General features: G+C 45.5%; 1 protein-coding gene across 5 annotated transcripts in view; it reads left to right on the top strand.

The window, feature by feature from the left end:
- Positions 1 to 27,523, top strand: part of CACNA1I (calcium voltage-gated channel subunit alpha1 I) — a 361,276-nt gene that overhangs the window by 56,819 nt on the left and 276,934 nt on the right. For 4 of the 5 annotated variants that reach the window (XM_081928148.1, XM_081928149.1, XM_081928147.1 and 1 more), the window contains exon 1: positions 15,815 to 16,586. The exons of the other annotated variant lie outside the window; for it this stretch is intronic. The gene's annotated coding sequence lies outside the window, so the exon portion shown is untranslated. Of the gene's footprint in view, positions 1 to 15,814; positions 16,587 to 27,523 lie in introns of those variants that run through there. 5 annotated transcript variants of the gene reach the window in all.

The following is a 27,523-nucleotide window of genomic DNA, read 5'->3' as shown; positions in this document are numbered from 1 at the left end:
CAAACACCCATCCTTCTGTCAATATGTTCTGACATCTTGTTATAGCTTGTCCTTTCTCCTGGAGCAGGAATCGTTCCATGTGACTAAGGGAGAGTCTTCTTCATAAACTATTTGGGAGTGAATACCAGATTGAAGTAGAGGTGTGTGTGTGTGTGTACGTAGTTTCTTTTCCATCTTTGTAGTTGTTTCTCCTTACTGCTTTTAATTTTGAAAAACTGCTGCAAGTATTGTAGTGAGTGTGGGGCAGAGGGTTGGGTAGGGCTGCAGGGCTGTCAGCTGTGGCCACCAGTGTCAGGAATGTCGCCCAAAAGCTTAGTGTCATAGAATCATAGACCACTCTGTAGCCACTAAGCATGATCAATCCCTACTGGGCTGTTTGGGGGGGGGCGGGGGGTGGAATCCTCCTTACAGGTTTCTCCCATCATCTTCAGTACTTCTGCAAACCTAGAATCATAGAATCATAGAGTTGGAAGAGACCACAAGGGCCATCGAGTCCAACCCCCTGCCAAGCAGGAAACACCATCAGAGCACTCCTGACATATGGTTGTCAAGCCTCTGCTTAAAGACCTCCAAAGAAGGAGACTCCACCACACTCCTTGGCAGCAAATTCCACTGTCGAACAGCCCTTACTGTCAGGAGGTTCTTCCTAATGTTTAGGTGGAATCTTCTTTCTTGTAGTTTGGATCCATTGCTCCGTGTCCGCTTCTCTGGACACGTCCAGAGTGTCACCCCAGTTTTGGTTCCCAACCCCCAGGATAGCCCTGGTGAAGCACGATAGAGTATGGTAAAGGAGGATGGTGGTAATCAAGGATCTTGGCCAAGTTGCCAAGGAAGCAGAGACTCAGTGACTGGGGTTTTGCTTCCTTGAAATAGTCATTTGAGGAATCGGAAAGGAGATGCAATAGCTTTGAGATTGCTGAACTGTGAGACAAACAATCAAGCCCCCACTCCAGCACGGCATCACAGGCTCACTTTGAAAGTCAACTGTACCAGTGTGTTCTAGTAACTCATCTTGACCCCATTTTTAGATAAACTTTTGAAATCTGGAGTGCCGTTTTCCTCACCTCCATGCCTGCCTGCCTTGGCAGAGTGAACTGAGGAACTAAATTGAATTCCACTCTTGGACGATTCCTACCACTGGAACACTATCACACTCATTACTCTTCCCTTCTCCGCTTCATGCTTTGTTTGTTGTTTCTGTCTTCTAAGGCTTATTTCTGTAAATAGTTTTTATCTCTTCACATGAGAGCTATGTATCTCTGTGTCTCTTGCTTCCTTCATGGCCTCCCTTGCCAAGCCTGCCTGCTTGCTTTCTTTCTTTAATAATAATAATAATAAATTTTATTTATATCCCGCCCTCCCCAACCAAAGCCGGGCTCAGGGTGGCTAACAACAATAAAATAAAACAACATTCTAAAATCTTTTCATTATAAAATTAATTCAAGTCAAATTGATGGCAACCATTGGACTAGAGTTCTGTGAAGATTGCCAAAGGAGGGAGTCAGGCTGTGCCCTGGCCAAAGGCCTGGTGGAACAGCTCTGTCTTGCAGGCCCTGCAAAAAGATTTCAAGTCCCGCAGGGCCCTAGTCTCTTGTGACAGAGCGTTCCACCAGATCGGAGCCACAGCCAAAAAAGCCCTGGCTCTAGTTGAGGCCAGCCTAACCTCTCTGTGGCCTGGGACCTTCAAGATGTTTTTGTTTGAAGACCGTAAATTCCTCTGTGGGACATACCAGGAGAGGTGGTCCCATAGGTACGAGGGTCCTAGGCCGTATAGGGCTTTAAAGGTTAAAACCATCACCTTAAACCTGATCCTGTACCCCACCAGGAGCCAGTGCTGTTGGTATAGCACCGGGTGAATATGATCTCGCAGCGAGGACCCCGTAAGGAGTCTTGCCGCGGCATTTTGCACCTGCTGGAGTTTCTGGGTCAGTCTCAAGGGCAGCCCCATGTAGAGCGAGTTACAAGATTCCAGTCTGGAGGTGACTGTCGTGTGGATCACAGTGGCTAGGTCAGGGCGAGAGAGGTAAGGAACCAACTGCTTAGCTTGGCGGAGATGAAAAAATGTCGCCTTTGTTATAGCTGCAATCTGCGCCTCCATGGAAAGGGAGGTGTTGAAGACTACACCTAAACTCTTAACAGACTGTGCTGGCACTAATTGCGCCCCTGCAAGAGATGGGAGTTGCCCCCCCCCAATCCCATATCGTCCCGTCCCAGCCAAAGGACCTCTGTCTTCGAAGGATTTAACTTCAACCGGCTCCCACGTAACCATCCAGCCACAGCTTCCAAACATCTGATCAGTGTGTCTGGGGCCGAGTCAGGATGGCCATCCATCAACAGATAGAGTTGGGTGTCATCAGCATACTGATGGCAGCCCAGCCTTAAACTCCGGACAAGCTGGGTGAGAGGGCTCTTTCTTTCTTTCTTTCTTTCTTTCTTTCTTTCTTTCTTTCTTTCTTTCTTTCTTTCTTTCTTTCTTTCTTTCTTTCTTTCTTTCTTTCCCTCCCAAGAAGGTTAGTTGGCTTCAACTCTTAATCATTTGGATTCTGACACACACAGAGAGGCACAGGTGCATCTGGAGATTTCCCTAGAGCAAATGTGACCCTCCAGATGTTTGGGGCTTTCAGTTTTCATGAGCCCCAGCAATATGGCCACCAAGCAGGTATTATGGGAGGTATAGCTGAGGGCATTGAATAGGGGAGGGCTGGTACATTACCTACCATTAGGCAGTGTGACTGCAGCTGCTTCAGGTGGCAGCCGCTGATATATGTGGAGTGGCGGCAAAGAATCTTGGGAACTGTAGTTTACCCCTCATGGAGCTACAGTTCCATGTGCCCTTAGGAAACTTTCCAGTGCCCTTAGGAAACTACAGCTCTCAAGATTCTTTGGAAGAAGTAATGTGCTTTAAATGTGTGGATATCTCCCTTCTGCCCGCCCACCCCTTCCCAAATCCATGTGGGTTACACACTGAGTTTCCATCTGAACAAGAAGAGAAGAGTTCACTTATGGGAGTGGTGGTCATATAATATCCAGAGGGCCACAAGCTCATCATCTCTTCCTGAAAGGCTCACCACTGTTCCAGATTATGGTCCCCCTGCTGTCTCCCATCTAATGTCCAAGGAGCAGATGAGCAGCCAATGATCAGAGGGCAGCCTGGTGTGCCTTGAAGCCCCTCCCATTTCCATGTGCCGGTGATGGTAACATGGTTCCAGAGATCTCACTTGTGCACACCTTCTGTATTTCTCAGTGGGACTGCCCAATGCCTCAGATACTCTTTCTTCTGCTTCCATCTCCTAGCTCAGGGCTGGGTAACCTGTGACCCTCCGATAGTTGACAAACACCAACTCCCATTAGCCCCAGCCAGCATGGAGAATGGCCAGGGATGATGGAAACTGTAGTCCAACAACATCTCTGCTTTGCTTGGTCCTTTCATTCCAAGAGCACATCCAGATCACAGACATCTTGGTTTGGCATGAGCTGTACACCAGAAATGAAGGAAGCAAAATGTAGCTCTGTGGTTTGCGATGTAGCTTTTCTGTTTCTGTGTGGGGAAAAGGAGGTTGCACGTACTTTATTGTTGGAATGCTTCTTCTTTGACTCCTGCTTTGGAGATGGTGTGGCCATGGGCATAGAAAAGGGGGGGCAGGGAAGGGCAGCTTCCCCCAAAATAAATAAATATCAATAAGAATACATAGCTAACTCATGCTCTCCCCCCCCTAAGAAAAAGCCTGCCCTCCCCAAATCCTGGCTGTGCCCTTGGGCCTGGCTGCACTGGTTCCACAATGGCTAACGCTTACAGTACAGAGTGACAGGACCAGGCATGATGGTGTGGGATGCAGTCAATACAGGTACAGCTAAGGCAGGAAGCTTGGTTGGAGGCAATCCCTGTGAACAAAGTTTGGACATGAATGTGCATCCATCTCGCTGCAAAATGAGCTTCAGCTTCTCAAAAGCCTCCTCTGAATTCTCTCAGATGTATGACCATCACTACACCACCCAGAGCAGGACACACACTTTCCAAATGGGCACTGTGCCATCACAGAACTATCTTCCCCTGTGATGACATCCCCTTTAAGCTGAACCTCAGCTCCTTGCCATGCCACTGCCTCCCTGTGCCACTCTAAACAATTGGCTTATGTTGGTTCTCCCATGGGTACAGTGGCAGCGGGGGTGGGGGTGGCAGAAATGATACTTTTTAGCCCTGCATCTTGCACGGGAGCTGTCATGAAACCCAAACAGGTGATTTGATACCTGCTGTGTCTCATCAGGCCCGCTGATGAAGCCATCCGGGCCTCCGATAAATGCCATAGTTACGCACGCCAGCACGAGCTCCTATGAGTCACCGCTATTGTGCATGCCACGGCTGGCATGAACATCGGATGAGGAGCTGTTGAAGGTCAGGGTGTATCCTGCCTTGATATGTGAGGAGCCTGTCTTGTGTGCAAAACCCAGCAAGAGGAGGAAGAAGGTGATGCAGCCACTACCACCCACTCACGACTGGCAGTGCGCTCTTTATTTATTTATTTCCTCCCAGAAATTCAGGCTCGAGGCCCCACACCCTTGAAAATAGCAAGAGAATAAAAGAGAGAAGAGAGAACACGAAAATATAAAGCTGTGACATGAGCCTAACTTTAGATCTCAGAGCTGATGACTCACTCTGCCGGGGAGGGGGTTGAAGTGGCTGAGTTGGCTGTAGATTTCTGTATATATATCTCACTGAGCTAAATATACAGATTGAGAAGTTCTTCTCCTCTTCTGCTGTGGCAACTTCCATCTGCGTTGGATCCCACTCTTCATGCACTCAGTTTCTCTCTCTCTCTCTCTCTCTTCCCCACCAGCTCTGCCTTTCCTAATACCCTTTTTGTAGTGGGAAGCTGAGAAACACATGCCGGCTCTCATTGGCTCCCTCTGTTTAGAGAGCAAGCAGGCAGAGGATTTGTGGCGCTTATTCTTCAGTCCTGCTATTACACATCCACGTTCAACACAAAGCTCTGTGAAATGCAAGGACTCCCCCCCACCCTTCCAAGACTGGCAGGAGCTCTCAGCCCAAGTGATTTGCCAGCTGTTGTCCTGTAGGTGGTACTGAAGCACCAGCCATGTGGTGGGACTTGTGGTGGTGATGGCATTTGGTCCTCTTGCCCCTTATCACCCTCCCCAGCCCATCCCGCTGCAGAGGATAAGTTGTGGATGGGACATCTTCTCATGGTAAAGCATATAAGAAGCTGAGAGAGGATTTGGTTAGAGAACATGTAGAGCCCAACCTAGGGATGGAAGGATCTGTCACTGTTGGTTCTCTCTGTTTCTTGTTTTTCTAATCTAATTTCAGTTCTTTACATTACTGCAGCAAATTGCAGGGGTTTTCTTTAACAACAACAAAAAAAGATCCCCAGGAAAATTCATTAGCAATTTTAGTGTGATAATCATGTTTTTATATGCAATTTCCCCTAATATGCATTTTTGTATGCTATTTCCATTAATATAGCCACACTTTCCATTGATGCATTTTTGCAAGTACTGGTTGGAGAACTTCCTTGCGAAATTCAGACAAGTGCGAATTTTGGTTTTCATATTGTTTCAAAAATTCTGAATTTGACAGGTTCGTCCTTTAATGAGAAACTCCCCCTGTCCTTAACCCAACTGCAAGCAGAAGGTCTGAACTTGGGGAAAAGGTTTGAGGCAGAGAGTAAATTCCCCAGGCAGTGGAAGCAAGCAAATAAGAGACCTTGGTAAAAGACATGCTTTTTTGTTTGTTTTCTTAACTATATGAATTTTGCCATATTAAAGTTTAAAAATTTCATGAATATTAAGAAACACATATTGGTTCTGATGGCATAAGATCAGACTTGGTTGAACATGTCCTCTCCAGTCAGCTGATTATATAAACAAGCCACAAGCCGTGGCTGATGCTGGATCAAGTGCTTGTGGAACGGAACAGTATTGTTTACATGCTCATGCCTTTATAGTTGTATATCTAGCTGCATAAAGACTTATTTATGTATCAGAATTCCTCAATGCTCTTTTTGCTGATGCATTCCTTTGTCTTTTTGGGTTTCAATTTTCTATATACATTTTTCTTTCTTACTTAAAAAAAAATTATCTTACTGTGCTTTATGTAACGCGCTTAGGAATTTTGCATATTAAGCAGTATATCAATCTTATTATTGATTGTGATGATGATGATGATAGTAGTTTTCAAGGAAGAGCTGAGCAAAAGCATCTGTTGGGAGGCTTTTATAAGTTCACTGCCTTTGGCCGCAACAGCAGAGGAAAATGTGCCAAAATACTTGGTGTTTGTCACGATGCATACCAATAGCATCAAAATGGAGTCATCCTTGGTAATCACTGGTTGTGGTACGGCTGTAGGGATGAAGGCGAGGTGTGAACAGGTCACGTTTTTGTAAGACAAACCCTTTAAATTCAAACATGGGATGTGGTGGAACAGCTGGAAACCAGGAAGCCTGCCTTTCCCCTTGGGATGTGGGTGCTCATGCATTTTAAATGCTGCAAAGCAGATTGGTCAGAAGCGTGGGAGACGAAGAGAGGACGTCATCCCGCCTGCCCATCCACTTGCCCTGGGGACAGCCATTGACCCAAAGCTGCTTCTTGTCTGTGAGAATCTTCTTTCTCTCCCTGTCCCCTACTGGCATCCCCTTTCTCTGAAGCTGTTTGCAGCCAAGTCACAATGGATAGTAGTTCGCCCCCTCTAAATAAAACCAATCGCTCTCATTGAAGTCCTTTTCCTGGAGGGCCCCAATGCTCTTTAGAACTGAAAATGTACCGCTTTCCCTTCTTTACCACTGAGCACCATCGATTCAGGCAATGAAAAGGAAGGCACTTTCTTTATTTCTTTCAGAAGCCATAGAGCAGCCCCTTCCCCAACCTCTTGGTGCTGTGGGTTCCAACATCCATCAGCCCCAGCCAGCATGGCCAATGGTCAGGGGTGATGGGAGGTGTAGCTGAACAACACAGGGAGGGCACCCAACTGGGGACGGCTGATGTGAGGCAAAGTGAGTGGAGCAAACTTGTGGGTGTGGAGTGGTGGCAAAGTGCACATCCCCAGCCTGCTCTGTGTCCTTCTCTGTGTCGTGGGGAATATTTTTCTGTTGCCAGTGCTGAAGAAAGGTCAGTGTTAGAAACTGAGATATGAAAGCTATGAGCTAAATGGCACCTTAAACCTAGGTTATGGGTGCAACAACAGAATGTCCAGGTGCACATTTTTATAACAACAATACAAAGCTGAAAATGAATGAACTGCAGCTGAAATCTTATGTTCATTTTTCACATGGTCTTGTCCTCATCTGAAGACTGCAAAAAACAAAGCCAAACTTCCCCTGCCGGCCCCCCTAATATTCTTATGAGGGTTGCTTCTCCAGGCTTCAGAGAGTGGCTGGAAGTGGGAAGGCAGAAAAAGGTCCCCCTTTCCTTCCACTCTGCAGACAAGCCCTGGATTCTTCCTATACCCCTTTCCTTCAAATAAATATATCTTTTTGGCACCACAATCAACACATATTAAAGGCCTATACAACTGATGGCAGAGATACCCACCTCATACAGTTCACAAACATAAGACTTAAGGGTCCTTCAATGATCCTACTCCAAAAATTTGTTTTGATTTTAAGCATCACTGTGAGAGTCTGAGGTAGATAACACTTTAACATGCACTCCTTAAACCATGATAACGAAGTGGCTAATATATTTCAGATTAAAAGCACATCATACATTAAAGTACATTAAACAAGGCAACGTAAACAAAACATGTTGGGTTAAAAAGTTTTCAGGTCCCTAATCCATGCATACTTTACTTGGGAGGAAGCCCCATTGAACATGGTTGGGATTTACCTCTGATTAACAGTGGCAATTTTAATCTGAAATTTTAGGTGCAGTACTGTGCCCAGAGCTCAGAAACTGCTCACGTTTATGAAATTCCCTGTTACAAAACGTGCCTAGAACAATGGGATAAGGTTCAGCTGCCAGTCTGGTTTCCTTCACTATATGGACTTGGGGTGGGGGGGCGGCGCTGATGGAGGCCATCTTCTTTTTACCTCAGATAGCAAGGTGTTTTGTATCAGTGTGAATAGTTAAATAGTGAGTGTTTTTAGACTTTCTCTCTCTCTGTTCACACCCACCTCATACATTTAAAGTGCATTTAATGCACATGAGCAAACTATAGTTCTCAGGATTCTTTGAGGGAAGGCATCTACTTTAAATGTATGGTGTGGATATCTATCTATCTAATCTTTCTGAAATCCAGGTGGCTTATACACCAAGTTTCCATCGGAGCTAGTTCAGAAGAGTTCCACTTTTTTTAATACGTTTCACAAATGAGCATCTGTATGAAAAATGAATCAAGACATTCTCTCTCTTGCCTGCTGGGCTGCCCTCCGCAGCCCTCGCTCATAGATTTCTCCCTGTATTGGCATGAAGAGTTTGTGAGTCTAAGTTCAAAATAATGCCAGGCAGTCTGGATCAATAGAAGATGCCTTGAAGATGCAGTTGGACCTTTTTGTTCCTCTTTCTACTCGTAGCATTTTATTATTAACATTCCTTCTCTCAGCTCTCCTGTTTTCTTTCCCCGCCACTTTTTCCTCTCTCTTCCTTTTCCTCTCTTTCCGTCCCCAACATCTCAGTCTCTTCACTGCCCTCTTTCTCCTTCTCACATTGATATTCATGCATGAATAAATTCAATTGCGTTTCTCTCTCCCCTCCACCCCGAAAAGGCTTGTTGGTGTACTGTAGACATGTGAAATCATAATGCTCTGATTTATCATTTGTGCAATAGCATTGAAATCTTCCTTTCTCAGCCTGTCCTCTCTGAGGGGGAAAAAAGACAGCAAGAGTGTGTGTGGGGGGAATGTGCAGCTTGGTAACCAGTTCATATGTGGTGATACAGTCTTTTCAGAGGGACCTTACCACCTTGAGGGGTTTTTTGGGGGGGGGGGAGCAAAGCAGGACATGATAGAGGTGTATAAAATTGTGTGTTGTGTGGAGAAAGTGGCTTGGAAGAAGTTTCCCTCATAATACTAGAGCCAGGGTTTATTAATGAACATGAATGTTGGATGCTTCAAGGACAGACCAAAGGACATACTTCCTCACACATACTTAAACTATGGCATTTGCTCCCACAAGAGGTAGTGACGTCCGCCAACTTGGATGACTTTAAAAGAGGAATAGACAAATTCATGGAGGATAAGGATATCAATGGATGCTAACCATGATTGCTATGTTCTACCACCATTTTCTATATACCTGTTGCTGGGAATTACAAGTGAGGAGATGCTGTTGCACTCAGGTCCTGCTTTTGGACTTCCCATAGACATCTGGTTAGCCACTGTGAGAAGAGAATTCTGGACTAGATGGGCCATTGGTCTGATCCAATAGGCTCTTCTTAAGTGTTTCCTTTAGGGAGATGATCAACTGCAAGCCTTTCACTATGAACCTTTAACTCCAGATCAAGAATTCACTGGCGAGAGGGGAGGATATTGAGAGAGGTGTACAAACTCAGTAAAGAGGAGCAAGAAAAACCAGTTCAAATATGCATCAAGTCCTCCTGTGGAGACTCTCCCACCTCAAAGTTTCATGTGGGGAAGTAATCTGTTTTTGGATTCGATAAATATTTTTAAGTTTTAAAAACTAATTTGTTGTTTATATTCTTGTACGCTGCTTTGAGCAGATGAAATACACCAATACATTTATTATAAAACAACAATTGATATGCTTAAATGAGGGTGGAAAGGGTTTGATGTAGGGAGACATCCAACTGCAAGCTATAGTTTGTTTTGTGCAAACCAAACCATTGTGTCACATTTGTGCATTTTAATGCCCACTCACTCAGTTTGGAGAGATCCTTTTGGAGCTCCTCACAATCCCATTTTATTTTTCTCACCTAGGTCAGTTTGGTGCTATCAGTGCAGTTGGCCACCTCACTGATCACGTCTAACTCCACATTGTGTCACTCCACTACAAAGGCAAGTGCTTTGCCTATTATCTATTACAACCCCAGAATATTTTACTGCAACTGATGCTACCAACTTGTTAACTAAGTACTCTCAATCTTACACTATATTTGACACTTCTTTTCTGTGTGTAATACTTTACATTTTATACATTTCATATTTTACATTTCTCTTTGCATGAACTGCCCAGTTCTACAATTGATTGAGATCATTGATCTCTATTCTCTCTTGCACTGCCATGCTCAAATCTCATATTTTAAAGCATTGTTTAAAATGCATTTCAGAGGCTACTACACCTACCCTTGATCAACATCACAGGATGCACCACTGGGAACCTGATGTGAGGTGGAAGCAGAAACAGTTGCAAGGACAAACTGGATCACAGGGAAAATATTATGGACTTAATATGCCCCCTGAGGTATTGCAAACTGTTACGGAAAACCAGAGAGCTGGGGTTACCTTGCAACTGGGTGTCTGTCTCTCGATCTCCACACCGTTCTAAATCACCAGGGAAAGATAACTGGGAGGGAAGGAGAGAAAGGGCTTCATCTGCATGCATCATTCTAACTGATGGTGCTCATATCTGTGGCAACTAAAAAGATGCCTGACAGTGGAGAAGCTTAAAGTCAGACCCCATTTAGTGTGTGCTTGAATGAAAAATAGTTAATGCCGTTCCATGTTACACATTGCCTAATCTATCTGCCTCCACAAAATCTTTGAAGGAAGAAAATAACTCGGGCTTCCTCAACCTCCAGATGTTTTTGGCCTACAACTCCCATGATCCCTAGCTAGCAGGACCAGTGGTCAGGGCTGATGGGAACTGTAGTCTCAAAACATCTGGAGGGCTGAGGTTGAGGAAGCCTGAAATAACTCTATATGGCAAATTCTTTTATGGCAGAAAAGAAACATAAAAGGCATTGATTTCCTCCTGCACTGTTCTGGTTTGAAAAGGGGGCAAGACTGCTTGCTTTTTGGTAGAGATAGTTGACCCCGTAGTTCTCAAGGGCATGTTGACTGCATTAGAGCTAAAATGATTTTTGTCTAGTTGTGGTTCTGGTCAATTTACTTTAATAGAGTAGCAATGATTTGAACCTAGTAGGAAGTCATTGGCCCAATGATTTTGATGGAGGGACAGTAGAACTCCCATTAGACTTGCTGCAGAGCTGGGAGGAAAGTGAAGGCTGCTTAGTCCGGTCTTTACTGGACAGGGTACACAGTTAACACACCCCAACAGACTGTGACTGCATCCACAGAATGTTTTGTTTTAGAATCAATGGAGACTTGAATACTTTCCACCCCCCACCTCCCCATGTAGTCCACACGCAATTTCAATCTATTGCATACTTTTTGCCCCTGAAAAGTGCTTCTTGAGAAACCAGTTTCATTTGAAAAATAAAAGCTCATTGCAAAGCGATTCTACATTACCCTGCAGTTTGTCCACTTGGAAAGCAGATGAAAACAGATGTGGGTGGTCCTGGCAATGAGTGGGTGTGTCCACACCTGCCCAATGATTTTGTGGGCAGACATATACCAGTGTTTCAATCACCACTTCCTCCTTCACTTGGGGCATGTGCAGAGAGGAAAAGGCATGGATAACCTCATCAAGGGAGAGTTTTTAACCATGTATCAAGTTGCCATGCTCACCCTTGTGGACGACAGGATCTAGATTCAATCTACGGTAGTTGCAATCAGCATGCTGAGGATAAGCACAAACAACTCCAGACCGAGAAAGCTCCATTTTTGTGCCACAAGAAGCTTAGTGTGTACACAGCCTACATCATTCATATATAAACAGAAAACCAGAGCATGAAAGATGCAGCATGCTAGAGAGGCTTTCAGGTGAAGGAATAAGAGCCCCTTCACATATCCACGTTTGGCATACCGAGAATCTGCTTCATTTATATTCTCATCTAAACTTACAAGAATAGTGTGTTAGCACAAATCTATGGAATGTAGGTCAACAGAGGTGCAGTAAATGCGGAATAAGCTGCAAACTGGGAGCACAATGAAGTCGAACCCACTGTATGATGTGCCAAGCTCTGCATGGATCCTCTCAACCCACATTCCCAACATGCCAAATTGGTTGCTAAGAGTAGTAAAGCTCAAAAAAGTGAGTTATGTCACATGCTCCATGCTGCAAACCTAGCAAAAAGTAGGTCAATGGTGATGCGACAAATCTGGATTGAGCTGCAAACTGAGAGCACAGCGAAGCACCACCAGCACTGTGCCAAGCTCTGCATGGATCCACGCAATCCATATTCTCAACATGCCAACTTGGTTGCAGATAAGCTAAGCAAGACTCAAGAAAATGAATCATGCCACATGGTACACATGGAAACAGAAAATATTCCGTTGCTTGCCAAAAGTACCTTTGTCAGAGATAAAATTGTGCAATCTGTTTCGCAATGAGTTTCCACTAGCACAACTGTTGCTTAGGATTCCTTTTTTGCACAACATTAAAACTCACCCATCTTTTAGTGCAAGAGACTATGCGTGAGTGGAAAGAGAATGATGGGTATCCAGCCCAAGGCTAGGGATTACTAGGAAAGATGCCTTTATCCAAAAATGTGGTGCAGCCTAATTGAGAAAACTATGCATCTTTCTATGTAGCTAGACTGTTCAGGTGAAAAGCAAACAGGGGATGTGATTGAAGAAACAACCACTCAAATGTGCTAAGGAACGTCTACACTTGTTGTTGTTTAGTCGTTCAGTCGTGTCCGACTCTTCGTGACCCCATGGACCAGAACACGCCAGGCACTCCTGTTTTCCATTGCCTCCCGCAGTTTGGTCAGACTCATATTTGTATCTTCGAGAACACTGTCCAACCACCTCGTCCTTTGTCATCCCCTTCTCCTTGTGCCTTCCATCTTTCCCAACATCAGGGTCTTTTCCAGGGAGTCTTCTCATGAGGTGGCCAAAGTATTGGAGCCTCAGCTTCAGGACCTGTCCTTCCAGTGAGCACTCAGGGCTGATTTCCTTCAGAATGGATAGGTTTGATCTTTTTGCAGTCCATGGGACTCTCAAGAGTCTCCTCCAGCACCATAATTCAAAAGCATCAATTCTTTGGCGATCAGCCTTCTTTATGGTCCAGCTCTCACTTCCATACATCACTACTGGGAAAACCATGGCTTTAACTATATGGACCTGTGTTGGCAAGGTGATGTCTCTGCTTTTTAAGATGCTGTCTAGGTTTGCCATCGCCTTTCTCCCAAGGAGCAGGCGTCTTTTAATTTCGTGACTGCTGTCATCATCTGCAGTGATCATGGAGCCCAAGAAAGTAAAATCTCTCACTGCCTCCATTTCTTCCCCTTCTATTTGCCAGGAGGTGATGGGCCCAGTGGCCATGACTTCTACACTAGCAATGAATAATTTTTGTGTAGTCCATGTTAAGTCCTGATTACATGCATAAAGAGTGTGGACTTTCATTTTGATAGTGTGGTGTGGATGCCCATTCTACAATAAAGTGGTTTGACTGATAATAGTTGCTACATTATAATACAGGCATGGAACAGGGAAGCAGCTGGAGAAGAAGAGGAAGAGAGACTGGGAAAAGAACTATGAGTAGAGGGGTGTCCTTTTTTTCCATCCTTGGGGCCTCCTGGGAAACTCACCAAACCTATTGTGCTTGGAACAGGGTATGAGGAGTGTTAACTCTGTATTTTTGTAATGTTTGTTATTTAAGCTGTCTGTTATTACACCACTTTGATATAGTTTTATATATTAAGTGGTATCAAAAGGGTGTAAATAAATATAATAAACACTACAACACCAATTCTACAATAAACTCACACCAAAGTTCACATAAATGTGCTTAGAACCCCTCTTCAGATCTTCACGCTGAACGTGAGCCAGTCTGAAGTGCATACAGGGATATTGGTGGTGGGGCTGGCATGCCTGCAGCTCCCCACTTTTTATATATAAAAAATTATTATTTTAAAGCAAATTTTATTTTCTTTTATGAGGAAAAGAAAAAAAGAGAATGTAAAAATAAGAAGTGGGGGAAATAAAGAGAAAAAATATTATATACTAATAATAGCAACTCACCATTTCATTTTGTAAATACAGTGACTGTCAGTACATGGTTCTTATATATTTAGTTTAAGTGTTTTTACTATTCTGCTGGGAGCTGCCCAGAGTGACTGGGAAAACCCAGCCAGATGGGCAGGGTATAAATAATAAAATAATGATAATGATAATAATGATTTCAATATAAGTCCTCTAGATGTCCAAATGGGTACCCACATGAGATTGACACCTATATGAAATATGTTTGAATGTAGTCTGGGCAGTAGGCCCCCTCCCCACTTTAAGCCCACATACATTTACTCTGAACACATCAGTAGGGCTTATTCACCTTTTCAAACTGTTCAAAGAAGTCAGAGTATGTTTTTGTACCAACTTGTGAAGTAGTGCCTCCACCCACTTCCCTTTGGAAGGTTCTGATGGAATGACGTTAAGTGCCAGCGTGCAGAGAGATAGGGTAGAAATTTGATTCTGTTTGAAGTTAAAACCGAAACTGCCCAATTCACACTTTCTGAAACAATATGTGAACTGAGACACAGCCATCCTTCAAAATGTGCACTTTTCTTAATTTTGCAGTGCTGTTCTCCAGCCAAGTAATGTGTACACAGATGCATATACTGGGGTACACAGAGAGCATAAAAATGTGCTTATTAGTGAAAATAACATATTAAAGGTAAAGGTACCCCTGCCCGTACGGGCCAGTCGTGTCCGACTCTACGGTTGTGCGCCCATCTCACTTAAGAGGCCGGGGGCCAGCGCTGTCCGGAGACACTTCCGGGTCATGCGGCCAGCGTGACAAAGCTGCTCTGGTGAGCCAGCACCAGCGCAGCACACGGAAATGCCGTTTACCTTTAACTTCCTGCTATAAAGCGGTACCTATTTATCTACTTGCACCTAAGGGTGCTTTCGAACTGCTAGGAGGGCAGGAACTGGGACTGAAAGATGGGAGCTCACCCCGCTGCGGGGATTCGAACCACTGACCATGCGATCGGCAAGCCCTAGGCACTGAGGTTTTACCCACAGCACCACCTGCGTCCCTAAATGCACTCTATTAAATGCACTCTATTAGGGAAAGTTGCTTTGCAAAAGTGCATATGTTAGACAGAGTCACATGTAAATGTGTGTATGTTAGAAAGTCATACAAAAATGCTGATTAATTTTCATGTGTTTTTTTTTTAATTCAAACTGATGTGGAACTGTGGAAAAGTGAATTTACGTTTGGAAGTTGAGAAACTGAGGAAAACAAAAATTGGCATATTTGCCCATCTGTAATGTGCCATAATCCTAATTTAGCAGTGTAGTCCCAAACTCCCTGTAACCAAACATGTTGCCTGCTCTCTACATCCACGTGACAACGTATTTTTGGTGAATCGTTTTCAGTCTGAGCCTTGCTTGGAAGTGACTTGTTGGCAATCCAAGAAGCAGCAGTTTTGTTCTAGGCACCTCCAGAGACATGTGTTTATTGTGGGATCGGTGCTCCACATGTATACAAGTGCTTTTTGTTTGTTTGTTTTGCAGCACCCACACGTCATTATCGTCCAAACACCAGCCCACATTTTCCCCAAATTTAATCCAGATTATATCCATCGAAAATCCAATTAACAACAACAAAAACCTGTTGCCAATCAGTGACCCATTTGGCAGCCCACGCATTTATAACACCAAGTTCCCCTCTGGAAGTACCTTCCATCTCTCTGAAAAGGGGGTAAATTCACAATCTCCTCCCAACCGGTAGGGAGAAACCTGAAGTCCTCAGATGAAAAATTGGAAATGAAGACGTGTGTGTGCCTGTTAACCAGTCATCTTGATCCCAACAGCGAGAACTGGGGCAGAATTGTGTGTGTGTGTTGGGGATGGGGAGAGCGAGCGAGCGAGCTTCACCCCTTCCTTTCTCCCCTAAAATTGCCTTCCAGTAATTGTAGGTTTCCCCTAAAGACATTTGGTGTCACTGTAAGGACAGCATTTTTCTCTGTCTGTTCAGCGATTCGGTTGCTTTCCCGGTGCATCCACTCTGCGAAGCCTGAGCCGAGCCTAGCATAAGGCACAGCGCGGGAGAAAGAGAAAGCAACGGCAGACGACCCTCTCCTCTTCCTCTTCCAGGCTTCCCTTCCAAACTTCTCCCCTGCCATCTTCCACCTCTCCTGCTTCCTTCCCTCCCTCCTCCTCTCGCTCACCTGGCTCTTTCCTGGGAAGCTCGCTCGCCCGCTCTCCTTCCTTCCCCCCTCTCCATCCAGCCCCCTTTCCCACCCCGACGCGCAAGGGCGCGCGCGCCAAGAGTTCCAGCTCAGGCTCCCAACCTTCGGACTCCAGCCTGAATCGGAGGCACGGTTTTTTTACCATGTATTTCCCCTTTAAACCTTCTCCTGCCTCCCAGCCCTCGCCGCCGCTTCCAGCTATGGATCTAACGCAACTGCATACTCTCCACTCCCCGGCGCTCAGCTGATCCTCATCGTCTTCTTTTTTGGGGGGGAGCCCCGTTGTAGATGTGCGCGCGCGTGTGGGGTGTCTTTTTTCTTTCCTCCCCCCGGCTGGGAATTTTGTCAAACTACAAACTTCTCTGGACCTGGACTCCCCCCACCCCTTCCTCCTCGGATATTTCTCTTCCATGCAAAGGTAGGTGACGAGAACACACCTGGCTAACCTATTGCCTGGATGGCTTTTGTTTGTTTGTTTGTTTGCTCTTCTTAATTAAACAAAAACAGGGAACTTGGGGGCTGTGGCCAACTAAGTTGTACTTAGAGTAGACCCATCGAAATGCAATGAAGGGACCCAAGTTAGGCAAGCCCGTTCATTTCAGAGGGTCTAGCCTGACTAATGTTGGATGCGACCCTTTGGAATCCTCTCCTCATAAGCGTTTCACTTCAGCACCTGTTTCCTCCTCGAACCTTAGAAATAATAACCTTTAAAAACAGACCAAGCCTCTCTCTGTGGGGCTCCCGCTGCTTCTGTTTATCCCATAAGTGATCATCATTTCTATGGGGAAGGTGGGGTGGTGATCCAGTGTGCAGGGCATGTAACTAGTGATATATCTGCAAAATTGTTCCAGGAAAAGATCTGTGTGCGTAGGACCAATAACATGTTCCCTTTATGTGTGTTCTCGTATGTCTCTAAATATGGCATAGCAGGTATGAAGGACATATGATATCTGACATGGGTTCCTTATTGTTCTGTGGGGGTGGAAAGCAATGGGGAGGGCTCAGAAATTCCCCCTTCCTGGACCAGGCTTTCCTCTTTCTATTTAACTTTTGGCTAAACCATCTCATAGCAAAAGATGTTTGGCTCTGCTGCTGCTCCTACCCCTTAATTTGACTCTGTGTTTAAAAGCCCTGGGATCTCTTCACAATGTTGTTGTTTAATTTGTTTTTTTGGGGAGTAATCCTACAGTGGTTGTTATTTCCTGGCAATTGTCTGTGCAGTAGCGCAAAGTGCTCTGGAGAGGATAACAGTTGGAAAACACTTTATAATGCAACAAATGATTAATTATTCTCATTATTTGGAGCATGTGGGAAAGCTGTTTCCAAGAGGGAGAGCTTATAAAAAAAGGGGGGGGGGAATTATGTATACTGGCAAATGTTTAGCAGTCTCTTCCTCCCACCTCTCTCCTCTTCTCTCCCCCCACCTCCTTGCTTTTGTATCGTTTTGCAACACTCAAGTGAATTCAGTTTGTTTCATGGACACAGGCAACAGTCGGATGAGAAGTAGCTGGAGGTTTGGGGGGTGGCAGGGAAGGGGGATGATTTCAATAACAGTCATTGCCTAGAAAATGAAAAACAACAAAAAGGAACCCCCAGCTCACACTGGTTTTCCTTCCAGGCGGAAAAAGATTGATGAGAGAGGTGTTGTCTGGTTCTGTTTAGGGCTTTGGTTTTCTCTCTCCAGCCACTCTCCAGTGATAGTTGGTATTAGTTCCCTTGTTTCATATAGCAAGCTTGCTGATCTCTCCAAAAACCAGGATGGTAATTAATGGCTTGTTTTCTTATTAGCAATTGAGAAGGGAGGGCTCACCAAACTCTTGACTTCCTCCCCTCTCATCTTGTTTTGGATGTGATGCTTTCAATTCTCCCAAAGCAACTTTTTCAAAATTACTTGCCCATGGGGTGGTGGAGCTGGTGGGCGAAGCCTCAGCCTTATAGGTCATTTCAGATGTGTGGGGGACCGTGGATGGATCTCTGCCTTGATAAATTCTCTGCACACATTCCAACAAGCTAAAGTGGGTTGTGAAGCTGCAAAATATCACGGTATTAATGGCATATCATTCTTTGTTGGCTGAAATGGGGTGGGTGGGCTGCAAGGGAGATATTCACTTTCAGTCTAGACAAGCCTTCTAGAAGGTCACCATTTTCTTGCAGGGGAGGGTCAGGTGCGCCCTCATACCAGTGACACATGGACACGCATCCTTGTGCACCTGACTAGCTTTGGAAGAAATGTCACATTACCCCGATTTACAAAGGGGGCAGTAGTTATCCAGCTGCGGCTGGCATTTGTGAGTGTGTCCTGTTGTTTCTGGAAAGAATGGGGAAAGCAGGTTTCCCAGGCATCTCACTAGAAAGCATGTGCCTGGGCACTTGCAAGCTCAACATGCAGAGCAGACCTGGCACCTGCCTCTCTATGTGCAACAGTGGGAAGGGCCGTTGATGGCTAATTCTGCAGGTGAAGGGTGAATACTGTATGTCTGGAAGTGCTTAGGAGTGACCTCCCTTGCTTTTCTATATATTTTTTATTTCAAGCTTTGCGACTTTAGTTGCAACTTCACTGTGGTGAAGGTGGCAAGAGCCCTAGAGGATGCTGCATATGCTATGGGTTTGTGGGAGAGGCCCGAGCTCAGTGTCAGAGCATGCAGAAGGCCCCGTGTTCATTCCTCAGCATCTCCAGGTAGAGATGAGAAAGACTCCCTGTCTGAAATCCTGGAGAGTCAATGCCGGTCCTTGTGGGAACCCTGAGCTAGATGGTCCAGTGGTCTGACTTGGTCCCATGCATCCATCTTTATCCTGGGGGAGTTGCTGGATCTCCCCATATTATGCTGTCTGAGTTGATGGATACAGGAGACTGAACTGGGGCGTAAACATTTTATCTTGCCACTCAATCCAGCCAAGATGTAAAAAGGAAAGGCTCATGCATGTAGAAATCCACTCCAGTGCTGCCACAGCTTTCTTTCATCCCTACACTTTCTTCAAGGAGCTCTGGGTGAAATACATGGGGGTTATCCTGCTTTTTAAGCAGATTAGTCTGGGATCTGAACTTGGGTCTCCTTAGTTCAGCACTCTGAACATTGCCGCACTTTCCACCATGAACCCCATGCAGGAATAGGGGACCTGTAGTCCTCCAGTTGTTGCTGGACTCCCCAGCTCCCATCTGCCCCAGTTAATATCGACAATGAGCAATGCATGGTGGGAATTGTAGTCTAGCAATATCTGAGGGCCGCAGGTCCTCCATCTCCATGATACATACTGTTTATCCCCTAGTAGGGGATTTCTCACCACTGCTGAATTATTTCTATATATATTTCATTCCTTGAGAGTTCTTTCCTATACTGTTTCATTGCTTCAGGTGCATAACAATGACTTACCACCACAAATATATGTGAAACAGATACATATAAAAACAGGATAAATGCATGGCAAATGCTAAGGACTCCACTTTCTGCTGGTTTGACCATGCTCCCCAAAAGCCTGGTGAAGCAGTCAAGTCCAGCAAGAGCTCCTGCCAACATTGGCTCAGAACTACTGAGAGCGAGAGGTAAATATTATTGGTACAGTAGCTGTGTGCAGAAAGGCTGGGGTGCTTCCATTTGAAAGATTTATCAGCTGTTGGGCATGCTTGCAGCCATGGAGGCCTGTGTCAGTCTCTTTGCCTTTAGTTCAAAGGGCATAGTGTGATGATTTGCAGAGTCAACCCAGGTGACACAGCCCAAAGAAACTGCGTTCCTTAAAATCTCAGGCAGTCCTATGATTCTTTTCTCCAGCACATCTTTCCACACTTCTGCTGAGTGTGAAATTGTGCATCTGGAGAAACAGGCAGCAATCCGCAATCCGGACACACAGCCCCAAAGCACTTGTGTAACAAAGGCTGCAGCGAGTGGTTTCTGTGGTTTGCAAAATAGCTAGGTGCACTTCATATAGTGAGAAGGATAAGGAATTGTGGGGAGAAAGGGGAATTTTGAGACGTGAAAAGTCTGTAAGGCTGTGTATCAATCTGTCAGTATGTGCAAACCCTTGCTGTTCTCCAGCTCATCTCCTTCTGGTTCACTCAATGCACTTCCATACCTGACTGTCCTTTCTGCTTGCTCTGACATTCCTGGCCTCCTTGCTTCTTCCAGCCCCAGGTCCACTTCTGCATTTCAGTCGTGATGGTTGCGGCATCTTCCAAGTGAATCCAGATTGGGAAACTCCATAGAGCTCTGCCTGGTGCAACTCACTTTATCACAGCAGCCTTGTGCTTCAATAAAGAAATGCCCAAATATTGCAGATTTTCAGAGTAGGAGAGGAGAGGATAAACTTGTATCACTTGTGGATGAGGAAGGGAAAGACTAGAATCTCAGCCACTGCACATAATGACACACAGAAGTCGTTTGATGCATTTACTTTGATTTGAAATGCAGAAATGTGGGGTGGGTTTTATTCCTGTTGATTTCTTGTTGCAAAAGAGAAACAACAATTCAAAAACAAACAAATCCAATCCCATTGGACTCATAACTGTGTGCATGCAGCAGAATTCATTAAAATAACCAGGCTCTGATTTACTGGAAGCTGTATATTTCTAAAAACTGGTCCAGCAGCCTAGGGCCTGCTTCTGAGTCTTTATACCTGCCGGTGGGCTAAGTCAATGGACCTTTGCGTGAGCTGACCCGTTGTATTTTAGGATTAAGGCCACAGGGTCTCTCTGCTTTAAAACCAACTGACAGAATCGTGGGCATTCTAGCTGCCTCCTCACCAAGTGATTTGTTGCTTGAAGTCTCACAGCTGAACATGTGAATCACCTGCGTTGAAAAGCATTGCGTCTGCAGTGACTTCAAAGCTCTGTCTGTGATAATTTAACTGTTTATCAGATGGCTGTTCCACACATGCTGGGCTCCCTTTGATGTTGCACTTGTTGCATTATGAATGTGCATGTGTAAACTTGTCGTCACTTCCCCGTCCAAAAAATGACCGTAATGGCTCTTGGCTTCTATAGGCAAGGTGCTTTGAGGGCTTTAGTATGCCTTTCATTTTGGTGTACGTTTGTTATTTGGTATTGTACAGTTAGAGAAAGCCACTATGGACATACTGTACTCAATTGCACTTGAACGGGCCCCATGTTGTTCATTATCTGAAGAGGCTGTTTTGTAAAGTGTGCCTTTCAATTATCAGCTCCATCGTCTGTCTGTCCCCCTCTCCCCCACATCAATTTGTCATGACTCCCATAACCATTGTGCAACTTTGGAACAGAGGCAGGAAAAGAGAGTATGCAGGCACTGAGTTTTTGGGCAGGCAGACTGAATCGAGGCGGCAGAGGACAAGTCAGTGACAGATAATGTGGAAGAAAGCAGGTTGAGTACAAGAAGTCTTGATGTGCAGTGGGAGGACACAGTGGCCTCCTCTAGGGACAAGTTATCCACAAGGAGGCTAGCAGGTCTTGATATCCTGTAGTAGCATCAGGCCATAACTCAGAGGTTGAGCATCAATCACTGGCAGCTTCCTATGCTCTCCAAGCGCCACCAGGTTTCCCCAAGCCCTGAGGAATATGGGCTGCTATAGCAAACTCCTAGCTGGCTTGCCCTGCCCATTCTTACCTCCCAGTGCTTTGATGCTGCAGGGAGCTGGTGCCTGAGCCATAAGGCTCCTGGTTTGAGTCTTGCCTGTGCAGATGCACAGGTGGTGACTGATAGTGTGGGACTTCCTCAAAGCTAGCCAGTGAGTTCATTGTTTAAGCTAGGACACAAATCCAGCTCTTCATATCCCACAAGTTACTCATGGGATCACACTGGTGGTCTCTTGGAATTATCATCCCTCTTGCAGAAAGTGAACCAGTCCAGTTCTAAATGTGGTTCTTGACCTAGTTTAAAGTTGTTGACATGAGCTTGTGGGCAGAGAAATGAGCCATGCATCATTTACCAAAAGCCACGTAGACCTATGGATAGTGATGTAGGCTTGGATCCATGAGCCTTGAGTTCAGCATGACCACTCTTCCTGTACCTTAGGAACATCACTTTCTTAGCCTTCATCCTCCATCTGTAAAAGGAGAATAGTAGCTTACGTCAGAATTGTTTTGAGGACAAAAGAGAGAACATTTGCTATGTACAGTAAAAGCATATTAATAATAACTTTTAGAAGAGCACTTCAGGCTCTTTTGAAATAGTAAAAGAGGCCAAAGCCTAAACTACTTTTGGAAAACATTATTTCCATTTAAGCATTGAAAATTGCTTGGGATCTGTAGATGAAAACTAACCTTTCAGATAGGTAGGTCAACAACCACCCAAATTTTTCTTCATTGAGAGCAACACCTCTGGATCTGTCCTGAACTGCACACACGGCAGATTGAGCATCAAGTAATAAATTAGTAGTGCTTTCTGCACTTAATTTTAAGTGGCCTTGTGGTAGATCCACATGTGGATCATAACGTTGCAACCTTGTCTTCCAGTAGCCACACACCACTAAAGCCATGTCTGCTGTGCTTTAGCAACAGAAGACAGTGGGGAGGAGGGTTTTCAAGGTAGCTCAAAAAGTAAGAATGGTGAGACACAGTTTCAGGGATCCTTGAACTAGGAACCTTAGAGAATGAGTGGGAAACCTCAGATGCATATAAGGCCCTCTAGGCCTCTCTTATCCAGCCTTGGAACAATTTCCTCTTTTCCTAGGCCACACCTATCCTGACTGGCCTTGCTCTGCACCCCAGTAAAGCACTTTTGCTTTGGTGGCCCATTATCTTGAATGTGATGACGCCTCTTCTTTGCCTGGGTAGAGGATGGAGAGGCATAGATCCCAAGTCATGGTTTTGCCTTAGTTGGAAGGTAGCCTATTGTACAAAGGCTGTTTTCCTCTGATGCCACTCACTGCTGCTATGTGGCCCTCAGGAGTTGTACCTGAGGGAATGATAACTTTACTTCATTTCTTGAGGTGTGTCTCAGTTGTGATCATAGCAAGGCTTGTGTATTTCCCCCCACATCCATCCTGTCCTTGATGTTCATATAACTACAGTACAGGTTGTTGTTTTTTAGCTCAAATGAGCTGATGTGGGATATGCTCTACTCTCTGGTTCTGGCATTTTAATCACTCTATTAGATTAGAATCTTTCTTTTGCAAGCATTCTCAGGATTGGGTTATGAAGTCAGTATCCCTTTCTTCGCACAATCAGGCTGGCAAAGAGTCAGGCTCTGCTGTTTCAGTGACTATTTAGGAAAACGTCCTCACAACCTTGAATACACCCATATCTTCTATCCAGGATTAATTAACCTGAAGTGTACTCACACAATCCCTAAAGTGGAATGGTTTGTGTGTTTTGGAAGACTGGAAAATGCCTTCCACTTTAACCATTGTAGGTTGAAGCATCATTTGCTGTAAATTTATCTGAATTAATGTACAAATGTACAGTATTTGTAGCAGTAGTTAATGGTTTTGTATGTTTGGTATTTGGGTTAATAATGGTTAAGATGAACAAATCTGGCATGTAGATGTGAGGGTGATTTTACTGTCTGCACCCTTGACTTTTATTGATAGTTTTGTTGAGGTCTCCACTGGTGTGATTCTATGTACTTCCATACTTCTAGACTGTCACTATTATCTAGTGGGATTCAGTCACCTCTCTACAAATTATGGCTGCATTATTGAAGCCAGTTTGGAGCTCTTACAAAACCAACCCACTTCCCCTAAAGGTCAGACCTTTTCCCAATAAGGAAAGTGTGGGATCATGCTTGGTAAATACAACATCATCTACCCAGACAACAAACAAATCTGGCTGAGTGTTCATAAATTGGGTCACCAGGAAGCAGCTTTTAACCCAGGAGAGGCTAACTCTGTGTCCCTCCTGATATTGTTGAAGTCCCAAGTCCCATTAGCCTCACCTACCATGGCCAGTGAGCAGGGATGATGGGAGTTGTCATCTGGAAACATCTGGAGAGCCATAAAAGAGCCACCTCTAACTCTTGACAAATAATATTTGTTTATTGGGAATCTCCCTGATTTTTATTTCCCCTGTAGGTGTGTTTCCAATCGGCTAGCTATTTGGATTGGTTGTAGTGGAGCCCAACAAACAGAGGGTTGGCCTAAGTATTAAACATAGGATACTATACTGTGTGCATCCCATTCCCTCACTTGGTGAAGGTGGCAAGAACACTGGGTGTCTGGTTTGTCCAGAGCACAGCACATCTTCAGGCTGCCCCCAATATAATATTTGAGGGAGCAGAAGCCCCCAAAGCTGATGGACATTGCAATTCAAATGGTGTGAATATGCTGTATTTTGTGATCGATTATGTGGGGCAGGGCTTACCTGCCCCCCAATATTTTATTCAAGTTGGCACCCCTGACCTCTACAATTTTTTGGGAAATAAATCAGGAGTACAGGAAATCATTGTGGCTTGAGTAAGGGTGATGTTCCTGGAAGCAACAGTGTACATTCATGCTCCTTCCAGTGGTGCAGACTCTGCTTTGTGATCTGACTCTTTTGTGATTTCCATATATTGTTGAGACAGAAGCAGGTCAGATGTAAGGTATATTGTGATCAGTGAAGGCTGGATGGGTCTTGGAGTGGTTCATATTTCTAGACCTGGCTGAAACATAGTGAGGCATAATTCTAGGCCAGTGTTTCCCAACCTTTTTTGGGCAAAGTCATACTTGTTTCATGAAAAAAATCTCGAGGCACACCACCATTACAGCCCTGTGACGTCAGCGCGCAGCGTCACGCCAGGAGGGACGCACGAAAGTGTAAGTTTCAATTTTTCCCCTCCCCCTTGCCTTCCTTCTGTGCCAACTGCCAAAAAGCCAAGAAAAAAGCCAAGACTTTAGGGCAGCAGGTCGACACGGAAGAAGCTCCTACCTAAGGACAGGTGCGACGGCCGTGTCCTCTTCTGCCACACTTGGCAGCCCTGCCTCACGGTCGTGACTCCCACCCTGATTTCTCCCCGCAGGTCGAGCGGCACAGGCAGCCCAATGTGTCCAGCCCAGACACAAGCCCCGCTTCCCCACTCTAGATCCTGAATGCGACCAAGTGCTCTGGACTCCCGAGCAGGGTGGGAAAGAGGACTCGCATCTGGTAGCCTCCGGGCTCCTCGCCTGCTCGAGGGATGGCATTGCAGGCAAGCTGCCGGCCGTCGCCATCGCCGCCCCCTCATGCGAGTGGACCTGCCCGGAGTGGTGGGCCGGGGGAGGCTCGCTCTCTGTGGGGATGTGGCCCGCACGCGCGGCCCCGCTTCCTCCTGCCCAGGGCTGAGCTCCTTACCCGCGATCTCGGTCTCGCGCACGCGGATCCCACTTATTCCGAAGCTCGCGCCACTAGCCGGGGCTCTCACACCGTGCCAGGGCGAGGCGGCGCGGCCCACTGACGTCATCGCGGCTCGCCGCCGCCCTCGACTTCCCTGTTCCCTCCCCTCCCTCGGGTCGCCGTGGTTACCGAGGACTGCAAGCTGCTCGGGCGAGCGTGGGGCATTAAGTGGGAGAAGGAAAATTAAAATTAAAACTCGCCTGAAGGCCGCCTCTCCGGATATCTTTCGAATTTTTAAATTTTTCCCGCGGCACACCAGGCAACGTCTCGCGGCACACTAGTGTGCCGCGGAACACCGGTTGGGAAACACTGTTCTAGGCTGTGTTTTTTTTCTTGGAAGGTACACCAGTGCATATTTTCTCTCTTGCACGCTTATACAGCTTCCCTCACTCACACGCTGTTCTATCCTTGAAATTATCCCGGCAGGAAATTTGGTATTCTGCACACCTCGCCGACCAGCTTATGTGTATTTCAAACTTTCCTCCAGTTGGGAGCATAACCACTGTTTCCCATGTCTAGCAATGAAGGATCAGCCATCATAGTGGAAATGCTGAGGAGTTCAAAAGAAATCCAGCACAAAAACCCTCCTTTTCGCTCTTGGGTAACGGTTTCATGCCCAAGACCCTATTCTGTACTCTGCATTAAGGTTAGTCTAGCCCTCAGCTTGAGAGACCTGAATCCCCAGAAAGTGCAAGCAGGCCTTTGTACAACCACATTCTCCAGTACAGTGGTACCTCGGGTTAAGAACTTAATTCATTCTGGAGCTCCGTTCTTAACCTGAAACTGTTCTTAACCTGAGGTACTACTTTAGCTAATGGGGCCTCCCGCTGCCGCCGCGTGATTTCTGTTCTCATCCTGAAGCAAAGTTCTTAACTCGAGGTACTATTTCTGGGTTAGCGGAGTCTGTAACCTGAAGCGTCTGTAACCTGGAGTGTCTGTAACCCAAGGTACCACTGTATAGACAATAAGATCATAAGATGAGGCTGTTGGATCAGGCCAATGGCCCACCTAGTCCAGCATCCTGTTCTCACAGTGGCCAACCAGATGCCTGTGAGAAAGCTGGAAGCAGGAACCTGAACACAAGAGCCCTCTCCCTTCCTGCAGTTTCAAACAACTGTTATTCAGAACCATTACTGCCTCTGACCTACGGAGGCAGAGCATAGCCCATCGTGGGTCATAGCAATTGATACCTTTACTCTCTATGAATTTGTTGGTGGCCATCACTGCCTCCTGTGATGTCCTGTAGTTTAACAAATGTGCAAAAGACTTTACTTTCAGTGACTACTGTACAGCTGGAGGCCGGAACTCTGTAAGAAAATGAGGATTGTGTGTGTGTTTGTTATGCCGATAAATATTCTGACCTTAATCAAATACCCTGGAGAAACAAAGACCTCCTCATACACTGAACAGGTAGTTATAAGGAATATTAGGCGAGAGGCAAAGAGCTTTTTATTCAGCTTCCACTCTCCTGCCGCCAACGCTAAACATCCTGGCCTGAGGCATCTAGCAGTCAGGACAGCTCCAATCCCTTTTCTCCTGGGAGCTTCCAGGCTCTTCTCCGCCTCCTTCTCAGGTCCCATCGTCCTTAACATCTTCATTAGCTATCTGGAAGGAGTAAATAGCATGTTAATGAAATTTACAGATGATAATAAATTAGAAGGGTTTTTTCTTTAATACCACCGAGGATATAGAAATGATACAATGAGAACCAGAGAGATTAGAAGTGTGGATCGGAAAAAAGAGATAATGAGATTCGGCTTTAAGAAACAAAGAAGCCAAAGGAACATTGGAAGCTGCCTTCTACAGACTCAGACTGTTGGGCCATCTAACTTATTATTATCTACACTGACTGGCAGCATCTATCCAGGGTTTCAGGCAAGGGGTTTTTTCCCAACCCTCTCTGGAGATGCCAGAGATTGAAGCATGGATCTTTCTGCGTGCAAAGTCAATGCTCTACCAATGAGCTTCAGCACGCTCATGTCTCTGGGATGCGGAAGGGTGGGGGGCAGAAAGTAATTGTAAATCTTAAGCAGGTGGTGCTCAAAGGTTACAATATCACAGTAGACATGTTGACGTTTAGGGACGTGGGTTGCGCTGTG

This window comes from Podarcis melisellensis (genome assembly GCF_964234715.1).
Source record: "Podarcis melisellensis genome assembly, chromosome: 10".
NCBI classification, from domain to species: domain Eukaryota; kingdom Metazoa; phylum Chordata; class Lepidosauria; order Squamata; family Lacertidae; genus Podarcis; species Podarcis melisellensis.
This window is presented reverse-complemented; position numbering and strand designations above follow the sequence as displayed.